Below are 24,869 nucleotides of genomic sequence, written 5' to 3' on the forward strand. Positions count from 1 at the left end.
TTGTTTTTATGTAACCAATCCTCTGTTATGTGACAATTAGGTTAATTCCATTTGTTTTTATGTAACCAATCCTCTGTTATGTGACAATTAGGTTAATTCCATTTGTTTTTATGTAACCAATCCTCTGTTATGTGACAATTAGGTTAATTCCATTTGTTTTTATGTAACCAATCCTCTGTTACGTGACAATTAGGTTAATTCCATTTGTTTTTATGTAACCAATCCTCTGTTATGTGACAATTAGGTTAATTCCATTTGTTTTTATGTAACCAATCCTCTGTTATGTGACAATTAGGTTAATTCCATTTGTTTTTATGTAACCAATCCTCTGTTACGTGACAATTAGGTTAATTCCATTTGTTTTTTTGCCATTATAGTCATTGCTATAATGAACATCCTTGAGGTTTCCTCTTTGCAGCAACATTTTTTGAAGCACATTTTTAAGTCTTTGATTGATATTGCTACATTCCTTCTGAAAGGCTGTACATATTTCTAACCAGCTATCATGGATTCTTCTTATTACAATTTAAAATATATTTGTCAGTTTGATATGCAAAGAATGGGCATCTTGATGTTAATTTTAATATCTTGGATCATGGGAGGTTAAACACTCTCCTTGGGGGTGATTGTTACAAGGGATATCTTTTGCTCTCCTGCTTCTAGATGGGGGAGGTTAAATGTTGTTAGTGATCACTTAGGAAGATGAAATTGAAGCATGCTGCCAGGAAGCTGAGGGCAGTTAAAGTAGTGGCTATTAGCCTTCAGAGCCCAAAGCCAATCTTCCTGAGCATCAGTTTTCAATCTCCTTGAGTGGGCCTCCTAATCCGGAGGTATCTGGCTTGTGCAGGCCTACAGTAGTGCAGACCTGGGAGGAGTACGCAGTGGGACCCAGGAGGCTTGGGGTGTCATCAGGAGGCAGGAGGGGCCTGGCTACCTCAAAGATTGATTTTCTACACCTCCAGGCTTTCCCCTTTCCCTTCTCGTCCATCACGAAGATAATCAGGTTATCAGCAGCTTCCACTGGGTTCTGTTGCATCTGCTACCTTCCATTAAGGCACAACTAGAGCACTTGGTGCGGGTGGGAGATTTTGAGTGTGAGGTTTGTGGCGAATCTGTTGAGTGGATGGTTTAGGACTGTCAGTGCTGCTGGGCTACTCTCATTTCTAGGTGGGGAGAGAGGTCAGAGCGGGGACCTTCCAGTGAGAAGGTCCAGGGATGGATCTGATCACAGGAGGACAATATCACAAAGTGTTTTTGCCAGTTTCAATAACTCGGTTTATGAGGAGAAAACAGTGTGAGGATGGTCTGGGAAGCAGTGATGTCGGAAGTCAGGGAGGCAACAGGCAGTGTGTGTTCCTCCCTGGATGGCCCCTTCATCACCCAAACTGGCAGGTGCTCTGGGAAGAGTGGCCAAGCTGTGACAGAAACCGCCTCATTCCCTGGAATGTGGGAAAGAGAGTGGAGGTTTAATGTGTAATTTGCAGACCTTAGAATCCATTGTGGGCATGAATAAGCCCAGAGAGGCTACGGGCAGGAGAATTAAACATGAATGCTCATCGAGACAGAGGCGCTGGAGACTGAGAAGAAGTTCAGTTGCCAACATCTTTCACTTTGGGTATTGACTCTGACGTCACTTGGCCAAAGCCAAATGAAGTCAGTCGATGAAAAGGGCCCTGGAAGGTAATATAATGCCACAAAGATTTCTCACAATGGAAAAAGCAGGTTTGGCACCAGTGAGCTCTAAATTCTTCTGAGGGTAAACCTGGACTCTCCACAGCTCTTTGAGAGCTGGAGGCTAAGAAAATCTAAGAATGGGGTTTATGTCAGCCCTCCTTGCTGTGAAGGAACTTGGGTCTTTTGGTGTTGAGTGCACAGTGGAGTCAGAGGCGAGGATGTGGTGGGGGCAGCGGCACACACAATTGGCTGCCATGGAGAGGAGAACTGCTTTTGGAAGAATCTGGAGGCATTTGGTTGAATTTAGCGGTGTGCCTACATTTATTATTAATCATGGTGACTCTGCTTTGTGTTTTTCACAGTGCATTCTTGTAGATCTGACTTGAATTTCATAATATAACAAATAACATATTTTCCAGAAGTTTCTTGAATTTTAATTTTTGCCAGTCAGTGTTTGAACAACTGCTCAGCCTCATGGGAGGGGTGGTTTTATAAGCTTGTGGAGGAAGCTAAGTATGTTTACAAGCTGTGGTAGCAAATTTGAGGGGTCAGGCCTGGATTCCCCCAGTCCTGACAGGGGCGCTGGGGGGCAAGGGTGGGCTGAATATGGCCCAGCAAAAGTCCCACGTGAGACCACAGTAGACGCCACTGCGGAAGCTTAGCTCCCACTCCACCTTGGAGGTGTTAAGGCCTTGTTTTCTGTCCCAGGTTCTGTGTGTAGTTAGAGCAGGAGACCCTTTTACCTGAGAACTGTTTTCTTTGCTGCGTGATCTTTGGCAGGTTATTTAAGCTCTCCAGGCTTTAGTTCTCGTTTGTAAGATGAGATAATAATAATAGCATCAATCTCAAGGAATTGTGTGAAGGTTAATTGAGTTAATAGGTTTTTAAAAAGAGAGAACACTCAGTGGGTATTAACTCTTATGATGATAAGAGTAGTAATGACCACGCATATTGGACTTCATAGATGGAGGAAGCCCAGGCTTGTTGGACAGCTTCCCTGTCTCCCAGCAAGGTTTTAACAAATCTAACAAATCTCCATTCTTTACCTGAGTGGCCTTGCTAGGGACGTGGTGACAAGCATAAAGGGGAGGAGCTATGGTTCTTCAGGAAAGTACTGATGGAAGGATAACCAGTCCTGTGCTTTTATGAAATAGAAAACCAAAATGGGGAACTTGACCTAGAGAATTTCATTAACTTCTTTAACTACATCAAAGGCAGCAGTGAAGCAACTTCTCTCGCGTGATGCCAAGAACTGAAAGAGTGCTTGCTGTCCTCCAACTCTTGGCCCTGCCACTTACCAGCTGTATAACCAGGGCCAGTTACTTAACCTCTCTGAGCCTTAGTTTCCTCATCTGTCAAAGGGAATGATACAATTTTATAGGGTTGTTGTGGTTATTAATCAAATGACGTCTGTAGAATGGCTAGCAAGTTGTTAAGTTCTTGGAAACAGGTGAAGGCTCAGTAAAAGCCAATCATTATGCCCATTGTTATGTTTATTATAAATGCTTTTTTTTTTTTTGGAGATGAAGTCTTGCTCTTGTCCCCCAGGCTGAAGTGTGATGGTGCAATCTCGGCTCACTGCAACTTCTGCCTCCTGGGTTCAAGCGATTCTCCTGCCTCAGCCTCCCGAGTAGCTGGGATTGGAGGCACCTGCCACCACGCATGGCTAATTTTTCTATTTTTAATAGAGATGGGGTTTCCCCATGTTGGTCAGGCTGGTTTCAAACTCCTGACCTCAGATAATCTGCCCGCCTCGGCCTCCCAAAGTGCTGGGATTACAGGCGTGAGCCACTGCACCCAGCCTATAAATGCTCTTATTATGAGTTACCTTACAGCTTATGATTTACAACTGAGGAAGCAGGTTATTTCATGGCAGGACTTGTACTGCGATAGTTCTCTTCCTCGTCATGAAAGATGTCAACAGCACTCATCGGGATTCCCCCACCTTGGCTGGACCTATCCTCTGGCCTTGGTGGTTGCCCATGTAAAGATTGGGAGAAGGTGATGCCCACCTGGTTGCACAAGGGCTGGGTCTAAATCATCCAGTCTCTGTGTGTATCTACAGCCCTAGGAATGGGGACTGGCTCATGGCTCCTATTGCATGATCAGGGATTTTGAGGATATTTGAGCTGTCCAGACTCAAACCTTCCTTGTCATTACCTCCTTCCTAGCTTTTCATCTCTACCTAACAATTCTCAGCTTCTTTTGAATGTGTCCCCCTTTTCCATGGCCTCAGTTGCCTCTAGCTCCCTCCTCTGGCTTTACCCTCTTCCACACCCTCCCTGCAATTGCTTTTGTCTCTCCAGCCCCAGCTCCTCATTCCTCAGATGACAGCACCCAGACTTTCATATGGGGATGGATAAGTTAGGAATGCATTCAGCTGTAAATAAGTAAGCTGATGCAGAGTAGCAGCAACATAAGGATTTATTTCATTCACATAGCACTAAGTCTGAAGACAGGTGGTTGCCTGCTTTGATTCAGCATTTCTATCCTCATGCTCACAGCTCCAGGAATCACATCTGCACTCAAGGCAGGATGAAGGAAGGGAGGAAGAAACCACAATTTGCATTCGTTCTTTTTTTTTTTTAAGAGAAAAGCCAAAGTTTTCCAGTTGTCCCCAGCATACTTCCTTTATATTTCATTAGCCAGAGCTGTGTTAAGATTCCATGCCTGCCTTGTAAATCCAGGCTCTGTCATCTGGCTCTCAAGGACTTCGTCATCCGGCCTCCATAATGTCTCCCCATTATTCCCCTTGATGAAAACCACTGCTGCTGGATTTACCATTTCTTTTTAAACAGTGGCCCTTCACCATTTGTACATCTTTTCATGCTGGCCTCTCCACCTTGAACACTGCTTGGTCCATCTTCATCTTTCAAAACTTCATCTTTCAAAACATCATGATATTCAAGATGTAACTCAAATGTTGCTTCTTCCAATGAGCCTTCTTTGATCATCTCAAGTCATAACCCCTGCAGCTCTCGCTGATATTCATGAGACACCTGTCACATTGCCCTGTGGCAGTTGATGTGTCTCTTATCTTTCCAATTAAACCATTAGCTTTGTGCCTTTTCCAGCACCTAGCAGGGTGCCATTCATGTTGTGGGGCTTGGGAGACATAGATCGCTGGAAAAATCTGGTTTGGGATGAATTTCTGTCTCAGCCCCTGGAGAGGGTTTTTCTTTTCCTGACCACATTTTAATAAAGCTATTTTTCCTATTAAAATTTTCCCCACAAATGTGCTGAGGTATAATTGATGTAAACTGCACATATTTAAGGTGTCAGTAGGGTGAACTGTGAGATATGTATACACCCATAATGCGCCCCCACAATCAAGAGTGAACATGTTCTTCACCCTGAGCGGTGCCCACGCCCCTTTGTCATCTCTACCTCCCTTTCCCCAACAAACTTCAAAACAGACCTGCTTGACAGTTGAATGTGCATTTTCTAAAATCATATGTTGATGGAATTGTAAGGTTTGTATTTTTTTGTCTGACTTCTTTCTCTCAAGAGAATTACTTTGAGATTCATCTGTTGTTGTGTATATCAAGTTTGTTCTGTTTCACTGCTGAATAGTGTTCCCTTACATGAATATGCCACTATCTATCAGTTAATCTGCGGACATTTGGGTTGTTTGGGTCCAGTTTTGGGGTTTTACAAATAAAGTTGCTATGAACATTTGTGTATAAGTCATTACATGAACATATGCTTTCACTTATCCTGAAAATATCTAGGAGTGGGATGGCTGGATCAAAGGGTAGGCATATGTTGAGTTTTTAACCTCTTTTATGTGGTGGTACCATTTTACATTCCCACTGATTCTAGTTGTACATACTGTCTTGCCACATTTTCATTTCTTCCCCATATATCAAAGTTAATGCTTTTCAAACTTTAAAAAATTTGGGTTTGTTTTTGAGATAGGGTCTTGTTCTATCATCCAGGCTGGAATGCAGTGGCATGATCTCAGTTCACTGCAGCCTCCACCTTCCAGGCTCAAGCGATTCTCCCACCTCAGTCTCCTGAGTAGCTGGGACTACAGGTGTGTGCGCCACCATGCCTGGCTAACTTTTGTATATTTTAGTAGAGATGGGGTTTTGTCATGTTGCCCAGGCTGGTCTCAAACTCCTGGCCTCAAGGGATTTGTCTGCCTTGGCCTCCCAATGTCCTAGGATTACAGGCATGAGCCACCGTGCCCCGTCTGTTTCATTTGTTTTGTTTTGTTTAAGAAGCAGAAACCTTTAAACATAATAGTAATAATAAAAGGCCATCCCTAGACCCCTAATGATGAAAGTGCATAAGGAGATAGATGCTTTGGCTGAAGGGTTGTAGGAAGCATGTGGTGCCTGAGGCCCTGGGCCACCTCTTCCAACTCTGGGGCCCCAGGAACACATACATGTAGAACACACACTCTAGGTGACAAGCATGAGTCAGATTTGACTTTCACTTAAGTTCTGGGCCACAGCACCTGCCAGCCATGCTGAGAACCTCACCATGACCTCCAAACTGACAAGGCTTGGAGGTGGCCCAGATGCAGCAGGCTGGACTATGAGGTGATATCTCTCACTGGATGGAATAGGTTTTTTTTTTTTTTTTTTTTTTAATTATGCTGCTTTTTAAAATTTCATTTATTTATTTTATTTTTTTATTTTTTATTTTATTATTATTATTATACTTTAGGTTTTATGGTACATGTGCGCAATGTGCAGGAAAGTTACATATGTATACATGTGCCATGCTGGTGTGCTGCACCCACTAACTCGTCATCTAGCATTAGGTATATCTCCCAATGCTATCCCTCCCCCCTCCCCCCACCCCACAACAGTCCCCGAAGTGTGATGTTCCCCTTCCTGTGTCCATGTGTTCTCATTGTTCAATTCCCACCTATGAGTGAGAATACGCGGTGTTTGGTTTTTTGTTCTTGCGATAGTTTACTGAGAATGATGATTTCCAATTTCATCCATGTCCCTACAAAGGACATGAACTCATCATTTTTTATGGCTGCATAGTATTCCATGGTGTATATATGCCACATTTTCTTAATCCAGTCTATCATTGTTGGACATTTGGGTTGGTTCCAAGTCTTTGCTATTGTGAATAATGCCACAATAAACATACGTGTGCATGTGTCTTTATAGCAGCATGATTTATAGTCCTTTGGGTATATACCCAGTAATGGGATGGCTGGGTCGAATGGAATTTCTAGTTCCAGATCCCTGAGGAATCGCCACACTGACTTCCACCATGGTTGAACTAGTTTATAGTCCCACCAACAGTGTAAAAGTGTTCCTATTTCTCCACATCCTCTCCAGCACCTGTTGTTTCCTGACTTTTTAATGATTGCCATTCTAACTGGTGTGAGATGGTATCTCATTGTGGTTTTGATTTGCATTTCTCTGATGGCCAGTGATGGTGAGCATTTTTTCATGTGTGTTTTGGCTGCATAAATGTCTTCTTTTGAGAAGTGTCTGTTCATGTCCTTCGCCCACTTTTTGATGGGGTTGTTTGTTTTTTTCTTGTAAATTTGTTGGAGTTCATTGTAGATTCTGGATATTAGCCCTTTGTCAGATGAGTAGGTTGCGAAAATTTTCTCCCATTTTGTAGGTTGCCTGTTCACTCTGATGGTAGTTTCTTTTGCTGTGCAGAAGCTCTTTAGTTTAATTAGATCCCATTTGTCAATTTTGGCTTTTGTTGCCATTGCTTTTGGTGTTTTAGACATGAAGTCCTTGCCCATGCCTATGTCCTGAATGGTAATGCCTAGGTTTTCTTCTAGGGTTTTTATGGTTTTAGGTCTAACATTTAAGTCTTTAATCCATCTTGAATTGATTTTTGTATAAGGTGTAAGGAAGGGATCCAGTTTCAGCTTTCTACATATGGCTAGCCAGTTTTCCCAGCACCATTTATTAAATAGGGAATCTTTTCCCCATTTCTTGTTTTTCTCAGGTTTGTCAAAGATCAGATAGTTGTAGATATGTGGCATTATTTCTCACAGCTCTGTTCTGTTCCATTGATCTATATCTCTGTTTTGGTACCAGTACCATGCTGTTTTGGTTACTGTAGCCTTGTAGTATAGTTTGAAGTCAGGTAGTGTGATGCCTCCAGCTTTGTTCTTTTGGCTTAGGATTGACTTGGCAATGCGGGCTCTTTTTTGGTTCCATATGAACTTTAAAGTAGTTTTTTCCAATTCTGTGAAGAAAGTCCGTTTTTCAGGATATAAATACTACCTTTCCACCGCCATGACATGTCAGTCAAACTTCCTCCACCTCCAAGACAAATATCAGAAACTGCATGACTCCTGACACCAGGAACAAAGAAACAAATTGGGAACATCATGTGCAAAAAAAGATTTTAATAAAGATTCAGCGGCTCCGTGCGTAGGTCCTGCCATACTGCTTATTGTGATCTTGACAGTGATGTTGGACGAGAATGAATAGACTGTGAGGCCATTCATATTCCAGGCACTGATGAGCCCAGTGCAGCCTAAATGATGGCTGACTATAGACAGGGACCTTTTCAGGGGCTGCTTTGGGGGACCTCTGGCCTCAGCCTCTTGGCCTCTGCAGGCTCTGTGACCCTGAAGCTGAGGTTTCTCACTGGCCTGCAGGGAGCCTGAAAAAAGCAGATTCCTGGGCCCTCAAACTTCATTTGCCCTCCTGAGCCAGGACCCTGAAGAGCTGCATTTTTACCATGCTCTCTGTGTGTTTCTTCCTCCTCCTCATTCTGCTTTTTTATTATAGAAAACTTTAAACATACGCAAAAGTAGGCAGGAAAGTAAAATGAACCCTATGAACCCACGGCCCGGCTTCAACAGTTACCCATAGATGGCCAGCCTTGTTGCATCTCTACTCCTACTCACTGTCCCCAGTATTATTTTGAATCAAATCCCAGACATTAAATTATTTCATCCAGAGACAGGTTCCCCTATCTAAAACATAAGGGGATCTTTTTAAAGACATAACCATAATACTATTATCCCCACCTAAAAATGAGCACTGATTTCTTTCTGGTGCATAGTGGAGTGTGAGGACCATGGCCTAAGCTCTCTCAGCCAATGGGGAGGTCACTTCCTCTTGTAGTGGCAGCCGCACCTGACACATGTTGCAAGAGGGTGGCATTTTTAAAGGAAGCTGGCAGGAGCTCTACTTCTGGAAATCCAAGCTCGTAAGAGAAAAACAGCACGAAGTTGAGCTGACCCCTTGTGTTGCAAAGGGGGCCTTGGGTCCGAGGCAGGACTATTATCTAGAATCTTGCCATCCACACCTTCTATTTGTTTTTAAAGCCAACTTTGCATTTTAACCTAAGGGGTGCAGAGAAGCCACTGTCAAGTTCCCTATGGAGTAGTTCCTGGGGGCTTACCAGTATGATGTCACTCTGGGCAGTCTTTGAATATCCCGTCAGACCCCCTGGATGTGATGTGTGGCTCTGCAGTTTATGCACTGTGCATTAGGAAGCTGACACTTGCTGTCATCAGCTGACAGGGGTGTTTTTTGCGATAATGACAGTAGATGACGTGCTGATAAACAGGCTGGATGCTGGGAGTGTGTGGTGATGCAGGTCACCCATTTTCCCCTGCCTGCCTGTGCCCACTGCCTACCCAGGGGCCCATGCAGATGGTTTTCCAGGCCCTACCTTCATCCCAAGAGCTGGATTCATGGTTTCTTGCAGATGCCAAATAGGAACCAGCTGGGATTCCCAGCACTCAGACCCCCCCGAGGCTGGTGGGCAGAGGCAGGCTCTGTTGGGGCTCTTGCTCCAGCTGTCCCCCTTGAAGAACCCTCTGCAGTGTGCAGTGAGGCACTCCTGGGCTGACTGTCTTCCAGCCCTTGCTCCTGAAGGCACCATTTCACACACATCCCAGGCCCCTTGGAACTGATATGGCCATGGCCACAGCCTTGGCTGACCAGGTGTCCCTTGATTCCAGTGAGGAGCAGGGACATAGGAAAAGGAGCTTTGCTGGTGGAGGAGGCTGCACAAGGGAGCAGTGGGATGCCAAAGTCTCCTATTGCTGTCCATCCTCAGGGCTGAAAGCTGCTCAGTAGGAAGCAGCCAGGAAGGTGGGCTCATGGGAGCTGCACCCAGTACAGTGGGGCCAAAGTCTTAAAGGCTCCCCAATAATGGGGCCTCTTCCTCTAGCGGGGCCCACAGTGTGTGCGGATCGCTAGACAGTGGACAAAGGATGGGCTGTATCTTTGGAAGCCTAGGAGTCAAAGCTACTCTGCCTCCTTTAGCTGCTGGGGGTTAGGGGGCTGAGGAGTGTTCCATAAGGGCCCAGTCTGTCCAGGAGCTGCTGCCTACTGGCTGGATGGACACAGCTTGGCTCGCTCATACCCAGCGAGAGAGAAAGAGTTAAGCTGCTGAACCCGAAAGCAAGGGAAAGCTGGCTGTGCCGCTGTGTGTGGGAACCAAACTAAGCAGCTGAGACAGGGCAGACAGTGTAAGAAAGCTGGTGATGAGAGCTGCTGCTGAATAAAATCACCTTTTACCTGACTACAGCCCCCTAAGTGTTCTTTCTGCTCATCCACCCTCTGCCTTTGGACCTCAACATGACATTTGACGTAGTCATGAACCTGACAGGGGGAAACAGTCTTGGCTTTGGAGTCAGGAGGTCCTGGGTTCTACTCCCTGCAATGGGGAATCAGTTGGTACAACCATAATAGGGGGAAGTTTGATGGCATCTTTTAAAATCATAAACACATCAGTGTATCCTTTGACCTAGCAATTCCACCTGTGCAAAAGGGCAGGTGTACAAGGAAGTTCATTGCAGTGTATTTGTAACCACAGAAGACTGGCAACATCTCAATGCCTATCTATAGCGGGCAAGTTTAATAACCTGTGGTTATTTCATACAATAACCTCTTAAAAAGAATGAGGCAGTTCCATGCTTTCATTACTACAAAACAATTGTCAGTGATACTAGAGTGAAGATCTACTTCTGGAAATCCATGCTAATAAGAGAAAAATAGCACTAAGTTGGGCTGACTATTTGTGTTGCAAAAGGGGACTTGGGTCCTAAGTAGGGCCATTGTCTAGAATCTTGTCATCCAGGCCATTTATTTGTTTACTTATTTAGCAATGGAGTCTCCCTCTGTGGCCCAGATTGGAGTGCAGTGGCACCATTTCTGCTCACTGCAACCTCCGTCTCCCAGGTTCAAGCGATTCTCCTTTCTCAGTCTCCCAAGTAGCGGGGATTATAGGCACCACCATGATTGGCTAATTTTTGTATTTTAGTAGAGACTATGTTTCACCATGTTAGCCAGGCTGGTCTCGAACTCCTGATCTCAAGTGATCCATTCACCTCGACCTCTCAAAAGTGCTGGGATTACAGGTGTGAGCCACCATGGCTGGCCAATATTTTTTTTAAGTGCTCTCCTTAAGCTAATGTCTAGATTCAATAGAATGTCAATCAAAATTCCCAATCTGGGGGGAACTTGACAAGCTGATTATAATTTATATGAAAATGTAAAGGCCCAAGAATAGCAAAGACTTTCCTAAGAATACATTCTTTCTTACCAGATATCAGAACTTATAACAAAAATTATAGTAATTAATCTAGTGTAGTGCTGGTGAAAGCATAAACAAGTAGACACAGGGCATAGAACAGAGTTTGGAAACAGACTCTCATGCATATGTGGACACTTTAAGACAAAAGGAGCAGAGCACAACACTGGGGAGAGGATTTCTTTTCAAGAAATTGGTGCTGAATCAATTGGATGCTCATTTGAAAAAAAAATTAAGCTAGACTCCTAAGTCACACCACATGCAAATCAATTGCAGGCTGGGCACAGTGGCTCACACCAGTAATCCCAGCAATTTGGGAGGCCAAGGCAGGCGGGTCACTTGAGGTCACGAGTTCGAGACCAGGATGGCAAACACGGTAACCCTGTGTCTACCAAAAAATATAAAAATTAGCCGGACGTGGTGGTGCTCGCCTGTAATCCCAGCTACTCGGGAGGCTCAGGTGGGAGAATCACTTGAACCAGGGAGGCAGAGGTTGCAGTTAGCTAAGACCATGCCACTGTACTCCAGCCTGGGTGACAGAGTGAGACTCTGCCTCAATAATAATAATAATAATTAACTGCAGATAGACCATAGTCCTGAATGTGAAAAGGTAATAACAATAAATCTTTTAGAATTGCTCTATTCATGTATGACTATTGAGCACTTGAGATGTGCTATTAAGTGTAAAATTTGCAGTGGATTTTAAGCACTTAGTAGAAAAAAAACTTAAAATATCTGTATTTTAACATTAAAATTTTGAAATAATAATTTGGATATACTGAGTTAAACATTATTAAAATTAGTTTTATCTAATTATTTTTGTTCTCTTAATGTGGATACTAGATAATTTTAAATTACATGTGTGGCTTCCTATTTTTATTGAACAGCACTCATCTAGAAGGTAATAGAGACATATACCTTCAGGACATCAAATTAGGAAGAGGTCTGTTAAATTGTATTTCAAAAGCATGAATCAGGCTGGGCGCAGTGGCTCATGCCTGTAATTCCAGCACTTTGGGAGGCTAAGGCAGGCAGATCACCTGAGCTCGAGAGTTCAAGATCAGCCTGACCAACACGGAGAATCCCCGTCTCTACTAAAAATACAAAATTAGCCACATGTGGTGGTGCATGCCTGTAATCCCAGCTACTCGGGATGCTGAGGCAGAAGAATTGCTTGAACCCAGGAGGTGGATGTTGCAGTGAGCCAAGATTGTGCCATTGCACTCCAGCCTGGGCAACAAGGGCAAAACTCCATTCAAAAAAAAAAAAAAAGCATGAATCATAAAGGAAAAGACTAATAGATTAATATTTGACCACACTGATATTTTGCTGTCAAAAAGACATAATTAAAAGACTAAAAAGCCACAGAGAAGAAAATACATTTGCAGCACCTACAACTCTCAAAGGACTTATGTCAACAATATATAAACTCCAGCAACTTGATAAAGAAAAGACAACCCAGTAGAAACAAAGGAAAACATTTGGAATGGATGCTTCACAAAAGAGAATCATTAAATGACCAGTAAACATAAAAAAGTGTTCAGCTTCATTAATAAGTCAGAAAATGCATATTAAAACCATAATGAAATACCCCTACAAACCCACCAGAATTACTATAATTAAAAGGGTCAACAAGATTGTGGAGCAACAAGAACATATATTTATTCTTGTTTTTAGATGTCTCTCTCTATATATAAATGTGCACCCAGAGACATCTGAAAACAATGGTCATGAGAGCATTATTTGGAATAGCCCAGGTTGAAACCACCCAATGTCCACTAGCAGTTGAAGGGCTAAATAAATGGTGGTATATTACAGAAGGGCACAGTACATAGTAATGAAAAAAAAAGAAACCACAGCTGTATGTAACAGCATAAATGAATTTCACAAGCAAAATGTTGAGCAAAAGAAGCTAAACAAATAAGCGTGCAAACTGCATAATTCCGTTTATATAAGGTAAAAACAAAAACAAACACAAACTCAGCTAAGGGGATCTACAGTGTTAGGAGTCAGGATGGGGGTTCCCTTTGAGGAGGAAAGAGAAAGTGTTTGGGAAGGGCCATGGGTGGATTCTGGGGTGCTGTCAATGCTCTATTTCTTGACTTGTGTGTTACAAATGTATATTTTGGGCTGGGTGCAGTGGCTGATGCCTGTGATCCCAGCACTTTGGGAGGCCGAGGCAGGTGGATCACCTGAGGTTAGGAGTTTGAAACCAGCCTGGCCAACATGGCGAAACCCGGTCTCTACTAAAAATACAAAAAATTAGCCGGGCATGGTCGCAGGCACCTGTAATCCCAGCTACTTGGGAGGCTGAGGCAGGAGAATCGCTTGAACCTGGGGGGCAGAAGTTGCAGTGAGCCAAGATCACACCACTGCACTCCAGCCTGGGCAACAAGAGCAAAACTCTATCTCAAAAAAAAAAAAAGTGTATTTTGTGATGAAGTCGTGTGATCTATATATTTTTGAGGAGAGCGTCGTTCTGTGATGAACAATAAAAAGGTTTTGTTTCATTTTTATTCTGTATTTTTCAAAATATTTTGTAAAATTTAATATCTAAATATGCTATTTTAGATATTCAAAATTTCTGATGATGGTTTCACTTTTCCATCATGACATTTTTGCCGTTCAATCAATTAATCTCTTTGGGAGGCCAAGGCCAGCAGATCATCTGAGGTCAGGAGTTTGAGACCAGCCTGACCAACATGGTGAAACCCTGACTCTACTAAAAAGACAAAATAGGCCAGGCGCAGTGGCTCACGCCTGTAATCCCAGCACTTTGGTAGGCCGAGGCGGGCGGATCACCAGGTCAGGAGATCCAGACCATCCTGGCTAACATGGTGAAACCCCGTCTCTATTAAAAATACAAAAAAATTAGTCAGGTGTAGTGGTGGGCACCTGTAGTCCCAGCTACTCCGGAAGCTGAGGCAGGAGAATGGGGTGAACCTGGAGGCAGAGCTTGCAGTGAGCCGAGATCGCGCCACTGCACTCAAGCCTGGGAGACAGAGCGAGACTCAGTCTCTAAAAATAAAAATAAAAATAAAGACAAAATATTAGCTGGGCGTAGTGGCGCATGCCTGTAATCCCAGCTACTTGGGAGGCTGAGACAGGAGAACCACTTGAACTCGGGAAACAGAGGTTGCAGTGAGCCGAGATCGAGCCATTGCTCTCCAGCCTGGGCAACAAGAGTGGAACTCCATCTCAAAAAAAAAAAAAAAAAAAAAATCAATTAATGTGATTAAATCAATCAATTTTTGTGGTTGGGTCGGTTCTGTGATTGAGTCATTTTGTGCTTAGATTAAGCCCAGACAGCCTTTAAGAGTGCCAATAAGTATATATACATGTAATTTTTTTTTTTTTTGAGACAGAGTCTTGCTCTATTGCCCAGGCTGGAGTGCAGTTGCGCGATCTCGGCTCACTGCAAGCTCTGCCTCCTCGGTTCATGCTATTCTCCTGCCTCAGCCTCCCGAGTAGCTGGGACTACAGGTGCCCGCCACCATACCCAGCTATTTTTTTTTTTTTTTTGTATTTTTTAGTAGAGACGAGGTTTCACTGTGTTAGCCAGGAAGGTCTCGATCTCCTGACCTCGTGATCTGCCCACCTCAGCCTCCCAAAAGTGCTGGGATTACAGGTGGGAGCCACCATGCCCGGCCATATATGTGTAATTTCTTTTATATAATTTCAACTTTTATTTTAGATTCAGAGAGTACATGTGCAGTTTTCTTACATATTGTGTGATGCTGAAGTTTGGGGTACGAATGATCCCATCACCTAGATAATGAGCATAGTACCCAATCACTAGTTTTTCTGCCCTTGCCTTCCCTCTCTCTTCCCTCTGCCCCATCTAGTAGCCTCCTGTCTGCTATTCCCATCTTTATGTCCATATGTACCCAATGTATGTCCATATATCCCATTTGTAAGTAAGAACATGCAACATTTGGTTTTCTGTTTCTATGTTAATTCTGTTAGGATGATGGCCTCTAGCTGCATCCATGTTGCTGCAAAAGACATGTTTTTTTTTTATGGCTGTGTAGTATTTTACAGTGTATATGTACCACATTTTCTTTATCCAGTCCACTATTGATGGGTATCTAACTTGACTCCATGTCTTTACTATTGTGAATAGTGCTGTGATAAACATACAAGTGCATGTGCCTTTTTGGTAAAATGATTTATTTTCTTTTGGGTCTATACCGAGTAATGGGATTGCTGGGTAAATGGTAGTCCTGGGCAGATTGCTTGAGGCCAGGAGTTTGTGACCAGCCTGGGCAACATGGCAAAGCCCCGTCTCTACTAAAAATACAAAGAAATTAGCTGGGCATGGTGGCACATGCCTGTAGCTCCAGCTACTTGGGAGGCTGAGATAGGAGAATCACTTGAACCCAAGAGATGGAGGTTTCAGTGAGCTGAGATCACATCACTGCACTCCAGCCTGGGTGACAGAGCAGAACTGTCTCAAACAACAACAACAAAAAAGACAATGTGAGAATATTGAAAGCTCAGAGAAAAGAGTAACTCTCACAGACAAGGGATCTGGATAACATTAGCAGCTGATTTCTTGGCAGAAAGCTTGAAGGCCAGTAGGCAGTGGATTATATATTTAAAATAATGAAGAAACCTGTCAATTGAGAAATCTATAGCTGGAAAACTTGTCCTCCAAAAATGAGGGAGAAATGAAGACATTTCCAGATTTTTTTCCCCTCGTTCATATTTCCAGAAATCTTTTTTATTTCTTTAGATATATAAACACTGTTACTTTATATTGTGACAATTCTAGTATCTGGGTCTACAGAGTCTATCTGTTGCTTCTGCTGGGTCTCATAGTGTATTGTTTCCTTGTGGTGTCTGTGAATTTTTAAAACTGGAGATCTCATTCTCTTTTTTTTTTTTTTTTTGGTAGAGATGGCGTCTCTCATTATGTTGCCCAGGCTGGTCTCAAACTCCTGGCCTCAAGTGCTGGGATTCCAGGCATGAGCCACCACGCCCGGCCAAGATGTTCCTTTTCCTTGGAACTTGATCAACATAAAATCCTGAGGCCTGGTGTGGTTGTGTTCCTCTGGGGCAGATTCTCAACCGGGGACATTTCTGCCCCCAACGACACATTCTGACATCCTAAGACATTTCTGGGTGTCATAACTGTGTGTGCATGCACGTGTATGTACCTGCACATGCTACTGGCACCTCATGAATAGAGGCCAGGGATGCTGCTCACATCCTGCAAGGAGATTGACCCGCCCAGTGTCACTAGGGTGGGCTCCAGGCAGGGTCCGCATGTGCCTCTGCCAGCCACCTGGACCCTGCCAGCCAGGGCCACTTTAAATTCTCTTTAAATTAGCTGGGTGTGGTGGCACATGCCTGTAGCCCCAGCTACTTGGGAGGCCGAGATGAGAGAATGACTTGAACCCAAGAGACGGAGGTTTCAGTAAGCTGAGATCACACCACTGCACTCCAGCCTGGGTGACAGAGCAGGACTCTGTCTCAAAAAAACAACAAAAAAAGACAATGTGAGAATATTGAAAGCTCAGAGAAAAGAGCAACTCTCACAGACAAGGGATCCAGATAACATTAGCAGCTGATTTCTCGGCAGAAAGTGGTTTCCAGGGCCACACACTAGCCTGATTACAAGCTGTAAACTTGGAGGACCTATTTTTTTTTCACCTTGCATGGAACACCAAGGCTGAGATGCAGTTTTTCCGGAGGTGCCAGCCTGTCTCACATTTCCACTTTAGCCGTGGGGTCCAGCTCTACGTGGGCGATCTCCTGATGAAGTCACCCTGGGACAGACACTGTTCTGTCTTCTGCTTGCAGTCCTATAAAGATGCCAGGATCCCCCAGGGCATGGTAGGCACCCTCAAAGGCAGATGTGGGGAGGCCCTGGTGGGCAGACCCCAGCATGTTGATGAAGTGCTTCTCTCCGGCTGCTGCTGGCCCACCCACTGTACTGCAGTCCACCTGGTGCTGGGGCTGTGGGCGACAGGCCTTCAGGACTGGCTCCCTTTCCTGCCCAGGAGGTCCAGGCCTGGCATCCTTATGTCCCCTGGAAAGCCCACTCCCATCCTCAGGGTAGGAGGGCAGCTGCACACTGGACTGGCTTGGGCCTATCCTGTGACACCCCTGCAGGCCAGGTGCAGCAGGGGATATGGTTCTGTGGGGTTGCTGTGGGCAGGTTAGCGTGGAGCTGGGTTCCAGAAGGGAGTCGCCACGCTGTCTACCAGGACTCCTCTTCTGAGACACGGGTGCCTTGTGGGACAGTGCACCAAAGTGCCCTGGACACAGGAGGTCCCTGCGCCTCACACACAATGACCCTGCATCAGGATCCCTGCACCCCACACACACTGACCCTGCATCAGGGGTCCTGCTCCCCACACACACTGACCCTGGATCGGGGGCCCTGGGCTGCAGAACCCATCCATGATGTTGCTGTGCCCCTCGCTCTGGTGGCACTGGGACCCTCCAGGCTGGGCTGAGCAGGGGCCCCCCACCAGTGCGTACCAGCGGGAGTGGGCCTGGATTGGGGGGCATGGATTGACACCCAAGGGGACCTGCCCCAGCCTCCTCCTGTACCGTGGGGGTTCTAGTTTTCCTTGGCTGAGGGAAGTGGCCTCTCCCTGCTGAAACCTGGGGTTGGGCTGGGTGTGAGAGGAAATGGGGGTGAGCAGGACCCCAAACCTGGGGAATCCTGAGTGTGTGTGTGTGTAGGGGGCCAGGCCTATGATGTGCCTGGGAGCTGTCTGGGTGCCCTCCTGGGGAGCCAGGCTCACAGACTGTTGTGTGGGACTCAACGTGGGGCAGTGTCCTGGCCAGGATGAGGAAGGCCATCACCCCGGGGTCTGCGGGAGGTACATGCAGGCTAAGATCTCGCCCACCCGGCTCCCCGATCCACTGCAGCCAGAGTCCCTCAGCCTTGGCCAGGACCTGAAGTCCGAGCGCCATCCCTGGGGCTCCCCGGCCAGGCGGGCACCCCCGCTTACAGGTCATCCCCACCCCCTCCATCTGCTTCCGTTGGAGTGACAGCTACAGTGTCCTGGTGCCCTGGTTGAAAGGGGAAGCTGCCCTTGGACCCGCATCGGAGCCACACGGCGCCTTCTGTTGGCAGTTGTCGGAAGTGCAGCCTGGCGTGAGCAGTGCCTTTCCCTGTAGATGGGACCCAGGGCAGCACAGCTGGAAATGGGGGATGGTAACTTGTGAAGGGGATCCCCACTGTCCACTGACAGTGGCAGTAGTAGCTGCGGACTATGCAGACTCAAGACGGCCCCAGCCCATGTCAGCACCAGGAGCTAAAACGGAGTCAACGGTTTGGTGTGGGGACCAGCCGGGGGCAGGCCTGGGGAGCCCATTTGGCAAGGGGGGCAGGAAGGTGCCCACTCTGGGACTGTGTCTGGGCCTGCCGGGGGTCTCCAGCCAGAGGGTGGGTGTGATGGGGCGCCCACCCTCGAAGGGCTGAGTGCCAGGCCGGCCCTGGGGGCCCGCGCTGCCCACACGGACTAAAGTCTAGAGGCACCCCCCGTCCCGCTGGCTCAGGGCGCGGGCCTCAAACAGCTGCTTAATGAGTGCTGACTTCTCCTGCTCCAGCTGCGTGATGCGCTGACTAGTCTCTGTCACCTCCTGGGTGAGGAGTCGGTTCTGCTCATTCAGCATAAGGATGGTCTGCTGCTGCCGGCCCAGGGGCGAGGTGGACGTGCGGGCAGGACAGGGTGGGGGGCGGAGGAGGACGTGGACAGGGCTCGGCTGGCACAGGCCGCAGCCAGCAGCTCCCTCAGGCACCGGGCCACCTCCTGTGCCTTGGGCAGTAGCCGCCTCTGTGGGCGGGGGCTCCCGCAGCCCCATAGTCGGTGCTGGCACTCCTGCACTCGTCGCAGCTGCTGCTGGTACCAGCCGCGGCCCCTCGCCATCATCTCCAAAGCCTGCAACAGCACCGCCTTCTCCTGATCCAGCTTCTTTATCTGCTTCAACAGGCCGCAGTCCACGCCGCTGGTGATGGTGTGCCTCCGACGTTCCCCTGGGGCACTGGGGGCCCGCCAGGCATCCCCTGAGTCTGCCTCCTGGGCCCTGGGCCCTGCAGGCCACTGCACCTGCGTCCGCGCTCCGGCTCGGTTCCAGCGCGGTGCTCTGGGACAGCTCCGGCTCCGCAGGGCAGGGCGCCGCCTCGGCCCGGGAGCACAGCTGCTCCGGGCTTTGGGCCGAGCCGCTGGGACCGGCCAGAGGGCCGCCCACGCCCAGGGACTGGGGCTTCCTCTCCAGGACCGTCCGCAGCTCTTCAGCGGGCGCGAACACCAGGCGCTGCGGCGGTGGCGGCTGGTCCCTGGTCCCGGCCGCGGCGTGTGTGGGGTCCCGGGGGCCGCCATCGGGCTCAGCAGCGTGGTGAGCAAGCCGGCCACGAAGCCCCTGAAGTCAGGTAGCCGCTGGCCTGGGCTACCTGGCACAGGCCCTCCAGCACCCCGCGTGGCAACTCCCACGTGTTGGCACCCTCCCAGCGAGACTGGATCTCGTACAGGTGCATGCAGCCGTAACGCCTGTTGTCCAGGATGTGGAACAGGGTGTGCAGGCTCTGCAGCAAGGCGCGCGGCAGCCCCTCAGTGCTGGGCGTGGGCGCGGGCGCAGGCACGGGAGTAGGCACGCGGCCCCGCTCGGCCACGGCGGCCATGGTCACAGGTGCCCGGGCTCGGTCCCCTCGTCCCCCCGCGTGCGTCCCCGGGCGGCCCCATGGAGGGGCCGGCCCAGAGCGCTCCCAGATTTTTTAAAGCAGAAAAAAATTCATTTATCTCTAAATTTGTCATACAAGTAGTGTTAAATTCCTTCAGGTTCAAATAAATGAACTCTAGGCAGTACCTATATAAGTAAATAAGCAAGCTATATGAATATATAAAGCTCTTTGGTAAAGGTAAACACAAACATAAAAACAGTATTATTGTAATTTTGGTTTGTAACTGCACGTTTTATTTTCTACAGAATTAAAAAGACAATGCATAAAATGTAATTATAAATCTGGTAGGTGGTATACAATGAATAAAGATATAATTAGTTACATCAATAACGTAAAAAGAGTAGAGCTATATAGCAGTAGAATTTTGGTATGTGATAAGCTGATATAAATTCAAATTAGAATGCTATAACTCTAGGATGTTGTATGTAATTCTCATAGTAACCAAAAACGAAATATACATCGAATATAAACAAAAGAAAATGAGAATAGAAACAAAAACAAAAATAAAACTGAAAATAAACGAAGTAAATAATTGAGAAAATGACTGGCAAAAATCAGTAACACTGACTTATTAAAACTTTCCATGCTACATAAATCTGGAAACTCTATTTCACGTAAAACTGGAGCTGAAAGAGACAAATATTTACTTATAAAGTTAAAAGTTATATAGGAAACAAACACTAAATTTTTTTAGAAAAAATTATGAAAAGAGTAAAAATATGCCTTATACTATCATATAGTTTCATGTTTTATAGCTCTGGGAAAATAGAAAAGAAAATGTTCTCTTAGCATGAATCCTTCTGTGCCCCAAAAAAGCCCTATGGATTATACCATTATTACCTAAAAAGTCTATTCTCAAATGCAGCAGAGTGATAATTTTTACAAGGTAGATATTATTTTTAGATATGGAATAATATTGGTGATTTCAATTTTAATAACATTGGATTAAGATGAAATAATGAGAAGATAAAGGTCCCTCAGCAACATAACTCACAAACATTTTCAAAAGCAGTAAGAATTTACATTAATTATCTTTTTAAAGTCAATAATCTACATTTTTAATGTATGCATATAGCATAGCTAATGTACTATCGCTGGGTCCATTTATTCAATGAAAAATTGCTGCTATGTATCAGACATTGTTCTAGGCCTAGGAATGGATACATAAGTGAACAAAGCAAAGATTCTGGTTCTTGTAGAGTTTCCATTAAAAGACCATTTAGTAAAATTTTCTTTCCCCCAAATTTAAAATCCGTAAGATCATTTAACAACATGTATAAAAGTCACTGTGGACCGGGCACGGTGGCTCACTCATACCAGGTGTGGTGACTCATAGTGCTCTGTCACCCAGGCTGGAATTCAGTGGCACAATCTCTGCTCACTGCAACCTCTGCCTTCCGGGTACAAGTGATTCTCCTGTGTCAGCTTTCCAAGTAGCAGCGACTACAGGTGCACACCACCACACCTGGCTAATTTTTGTATTATTAGTACAGATGGGGTTTCGCCATGTTGTCCAGGCTGGTCTCGAACTCCTGACCTCAAGTGATCCCCCCCCACCTCGGCCTCCTAAAGTGCTGGGATTACAGATGTGAGCCACCACACCCAGCCTTATTTTCTACAACTTTGATAACTTTAGCATATACCCCAAATCTGTAAGACCTAATATTATCATTCAAATGCAACTCATGGCTTCTCATTGTACTCTGACTTACTCTAACTTTTGAATTCTTGATTCTAATATCAGTTTTAAGTCTGACACAAAAACATGGGAGTTCTAATCAAAATCCCACCTTTTATCATAATAAAAACTATCAAGAAATTATTAGTAGAATTTAAGAAGGAAAATAGGCCTATTAACATAATATTTTATGCCTATGGGCCCCAACAAAGCCTCCAGCTTCTATTTAGATACAAAATGTAAAAGTCACTACTGGATCCACAAGTGGGTCTATGGTAAAGAAATTTCTCCACCTAACCAGCTCCTTTTACATGATGTTACATGTTTCCATTGTTTTTTCATTTTGGCAAATATTGATTGAATGTCATCTTTGTGTTTGTCTAAGTGCTGGGATACAGAATCTGAAAAGATGGACACAGGACCTGCGTTCAGGGAGTTCACACATTTTTTTTTTTTTTTGAGACGGAGTCTCACTCTGTCACCCAGGCTGGAGTGCAGTGGCATGATCTCTGCTCACTGCAAGCTCCACCTCCTGGGTTCATGTCATTCTCCTGCCTCAGCTTCCCAAGTAGCTGGGATTACAGGTGCCAGCCACCGTGCCTGGCTAATTTTTGTATTTTTAGTAGAGACAGGATTTCACCATGTTGGTCAGGCTGATCTTGAACTCCTGACCTCAGGTGGTCCACCCACCTCAGCCTCCCAAAGTGCTGGGATTACAGGCATGAGCCATCACACCCCACTAGGTGTTCATGCTTTAGTTGGGGAAAATATACAATAAGCAAGCCAATTTTTAAAATGAGAACTGCAATCAGAGTTAAATGCTACAAAGACAATCTCACAGGAAGATGGGATGTAGAATGATAAGGCTGTCAAACAGAATAAGAGAAACTATTATTTCTTACGATCTTTGTCTTTCTTTGTATTGGTGCTCAACTGAGTCGGCCGTGCTTCAGAGGCAGCCTTCATTTTATAAAATCTATTATTTCTCCTTCCAGTTTTTTCTCTTCCTCAAGCTTCCTTATCTCCTCCTGTTGAATCATTTTAAGACGCATGAACTTGTCCTGCAGCTGTGAAACCAATGTGCAGTTGTGACACCAAAGCATGATGTGGCTGAACACCCAAAAGAATATGTTTTTTTCTGATTATCAAACACACCCAAATCATCACAGTAGAGCATGATCTTAATAACAATCTCAAACACTCAGGAGTTAAACACTCAGATATGGAATTTTTCTTTTCTTTCATTTTTCCTTTTTTAAGATGAAGTCTCACTCTGTTGCCCGCTGGAGTGCAAATGCATGATCTCGGCTCACTGCAACCTCCATCTCCTGGTTCAAGTGATTCTCTTGCCTCAGCCTCCTGAGTAGCTGTGACTACAGGCATGCACCACCATGCCCAGCTAATTTTTGTATTTTTAGTAGAGACAGGGTTTCACCATGTTGGCCAGTCTGATCTTGAACTCCTGATTTCAGGTGATCTTCCCTCTGTGGCCTCCCAAAAACTTTTTTTTTTTTTTTTTTAATATAGAGACAAGGTCTCACTATGTTGCCCGGGCCAGTCTCAAACTCCTGAGCTCAAGTGATTCTCCCACCTCAGCTTTCTGAAGTGCTAGGACTAACTGGATGCAGTGGCTCATGCTTGTAATTTCAGCACTTTGGGAGGCCAAGGCAGGAGGATACAAATACAAAATCAGCCAGGCATGGTGATGCAAGCTTGTAATCCCAGCTACTTGGGAGGCTGAGGCAGGAGAATCACTTGAACCCAGGAGGCGGAGGTTCTGGTGAGCAAAGATTGTGCCATTGCACTACAGCCTGGGCAACAAGAGAGAAACTCCATCTCAAAAAGAAAAATTGCATATCTTGACACAAACGAAGATTAAAAAACAACATATCAATGGTTACGAGATACAGCAAAAGCAGTTTAAGTTCACTCTCACTAAAGGCCTATATTAAGAAAAAAGAAAAAGATCAAATAATGTAATTTCACACCTCGAGGAAAGAGAAAAAGAAAAACCAAGTGCAAAGTCAGTAAAAGCAAGAAAATAGTAAAAATTGGGCTGGGCACGGTGGCTCACACCTGTAATCCTAGCACTTTGGGAGGCCAAGGCGGGCGGATCACCTAAGGTCAGGAGTTTGAGACCAGTCTGACCAACATGGAGAAACCCTGTCTTTACTAAAAACACAAAATTAGCCAGGCATGGTGGTGCATGCCTGTAATCTCAGCTACTTGAGAGGCTGAGGCATGAGAATTGCTTGAACCTGAGAGGCAGTGGTTGCGGTGAGCAGAGATTGTGCCATTGCATTCCAGCCTGGGCAACAAGAGTGAAATGCTGTCTCAAAAAAAAATAGTAAAAATCATAGCAGAAATAAATAAGATATAGACTAGAGAAACAACAGAAAAAAAATTAGTGAACTAAATCTGTTTTTAGAAGATAAACAACCCTTAGAAAAACTAAGAAAAAAAGAGAAAACTCAAACAAATAAAATCAGAAATGAAAGGTGACACATTACCGCTGATACCAAAGAAATACAAATGATCATGAGACTACTATGAAAAATTATAAGCCAATAAAATTTGATAACCTAAAAAAGAAATTGGATAAACTTTGTTAATAAATTCCTACAACCACACAATCTACAAAGATTCTATCATGAAGAAACTGAAAATCTGAAAAGACTACTAATAGGTAAGAAGATTTAATCAGTAATAAAAACTGCTACCAAAGAAAAGGTAGTACTAGGTGACTTTGCTGGGGAAGGCTATGAAACATTTAAAATTGAAATAGTAGGCCAGGTTCAGTGGCTCATGCTTGTAATCCCAGCAGTTTAGGAGGCTGAAGCAGGCAGATCACTTGAGCTCAGGAGTTCAAGACCAGCCTGGACAACATAGTGAGACCCCATCTCTACTAAAAGTACAAAAAAAATCCAGGCAAGGTGGTGCATGCCTGCGGTCCCAGCTACTCGAGAATCTGAAGTGGGAGGATCACTTGGGCCTGAGAAATGGAGGTTGCAACAAGCTGAGATTGTACCACTTCACTGCAACCTGGGTGACAGAGTGAAATCTTGTCTTAAATAGATAAATAATATGGAAATAGTATAAAAATACATCCCAAACTCTTCCAAAGAATTGGAGAGTACGCTTCTTCTTTTTCTTCTTATTTTATTTTTATTTTTTGAGACGGAATCTCGCTCTGTTTCCAAGGCTGGAGTGCAGTGCGGTGGCATGATCTCGGCTCACTGCAACTTTCACCTCCTGGATTCAAGCGATTCTCCTGTCTCAGCCTCCTGAGTAGCTAGAAAGACAGGTGTGCACCACCACGCCTGG

The 24,869-nt window shown here is 45.3% G+C and overlaps 2 pseudogenes; both read right to left on the reverse strand.

The window, feature by feature from the left end:
• Positions 1–12,803: 12,803 nt before the first annotated feature.
• On the reverse strand, positions 12,804–19,941 carry LOC134739927 (suppressor APC domain-containing protein 2-like; annotated as a pseudogene).
• Positions 19,942–20,077: 136 nt separating this feature from the next.
• Positions 20,078–24,869, reverse strand: part of LOC129041463 (septin-14-like) — a 59,112-nt pseudogene continuing 54,320 nt past the window's right edge.

The sequence above is a fragment of the Pongo pygmaeus genome, chromosome 6 (assembly GCF_028885625.2).
Source record: "Pongo pygmaeus isolate AG05252 chromosome 6, NHGRI_mPonPyg2-v2.0_pri, whole genome shotgun sequence".
Taxonomy (NCBI): Eukaryota; Metazoa; Chordata; class Mammalia; order Primates; family Hominidae; genus Pongo; species Pongo pygmaeus.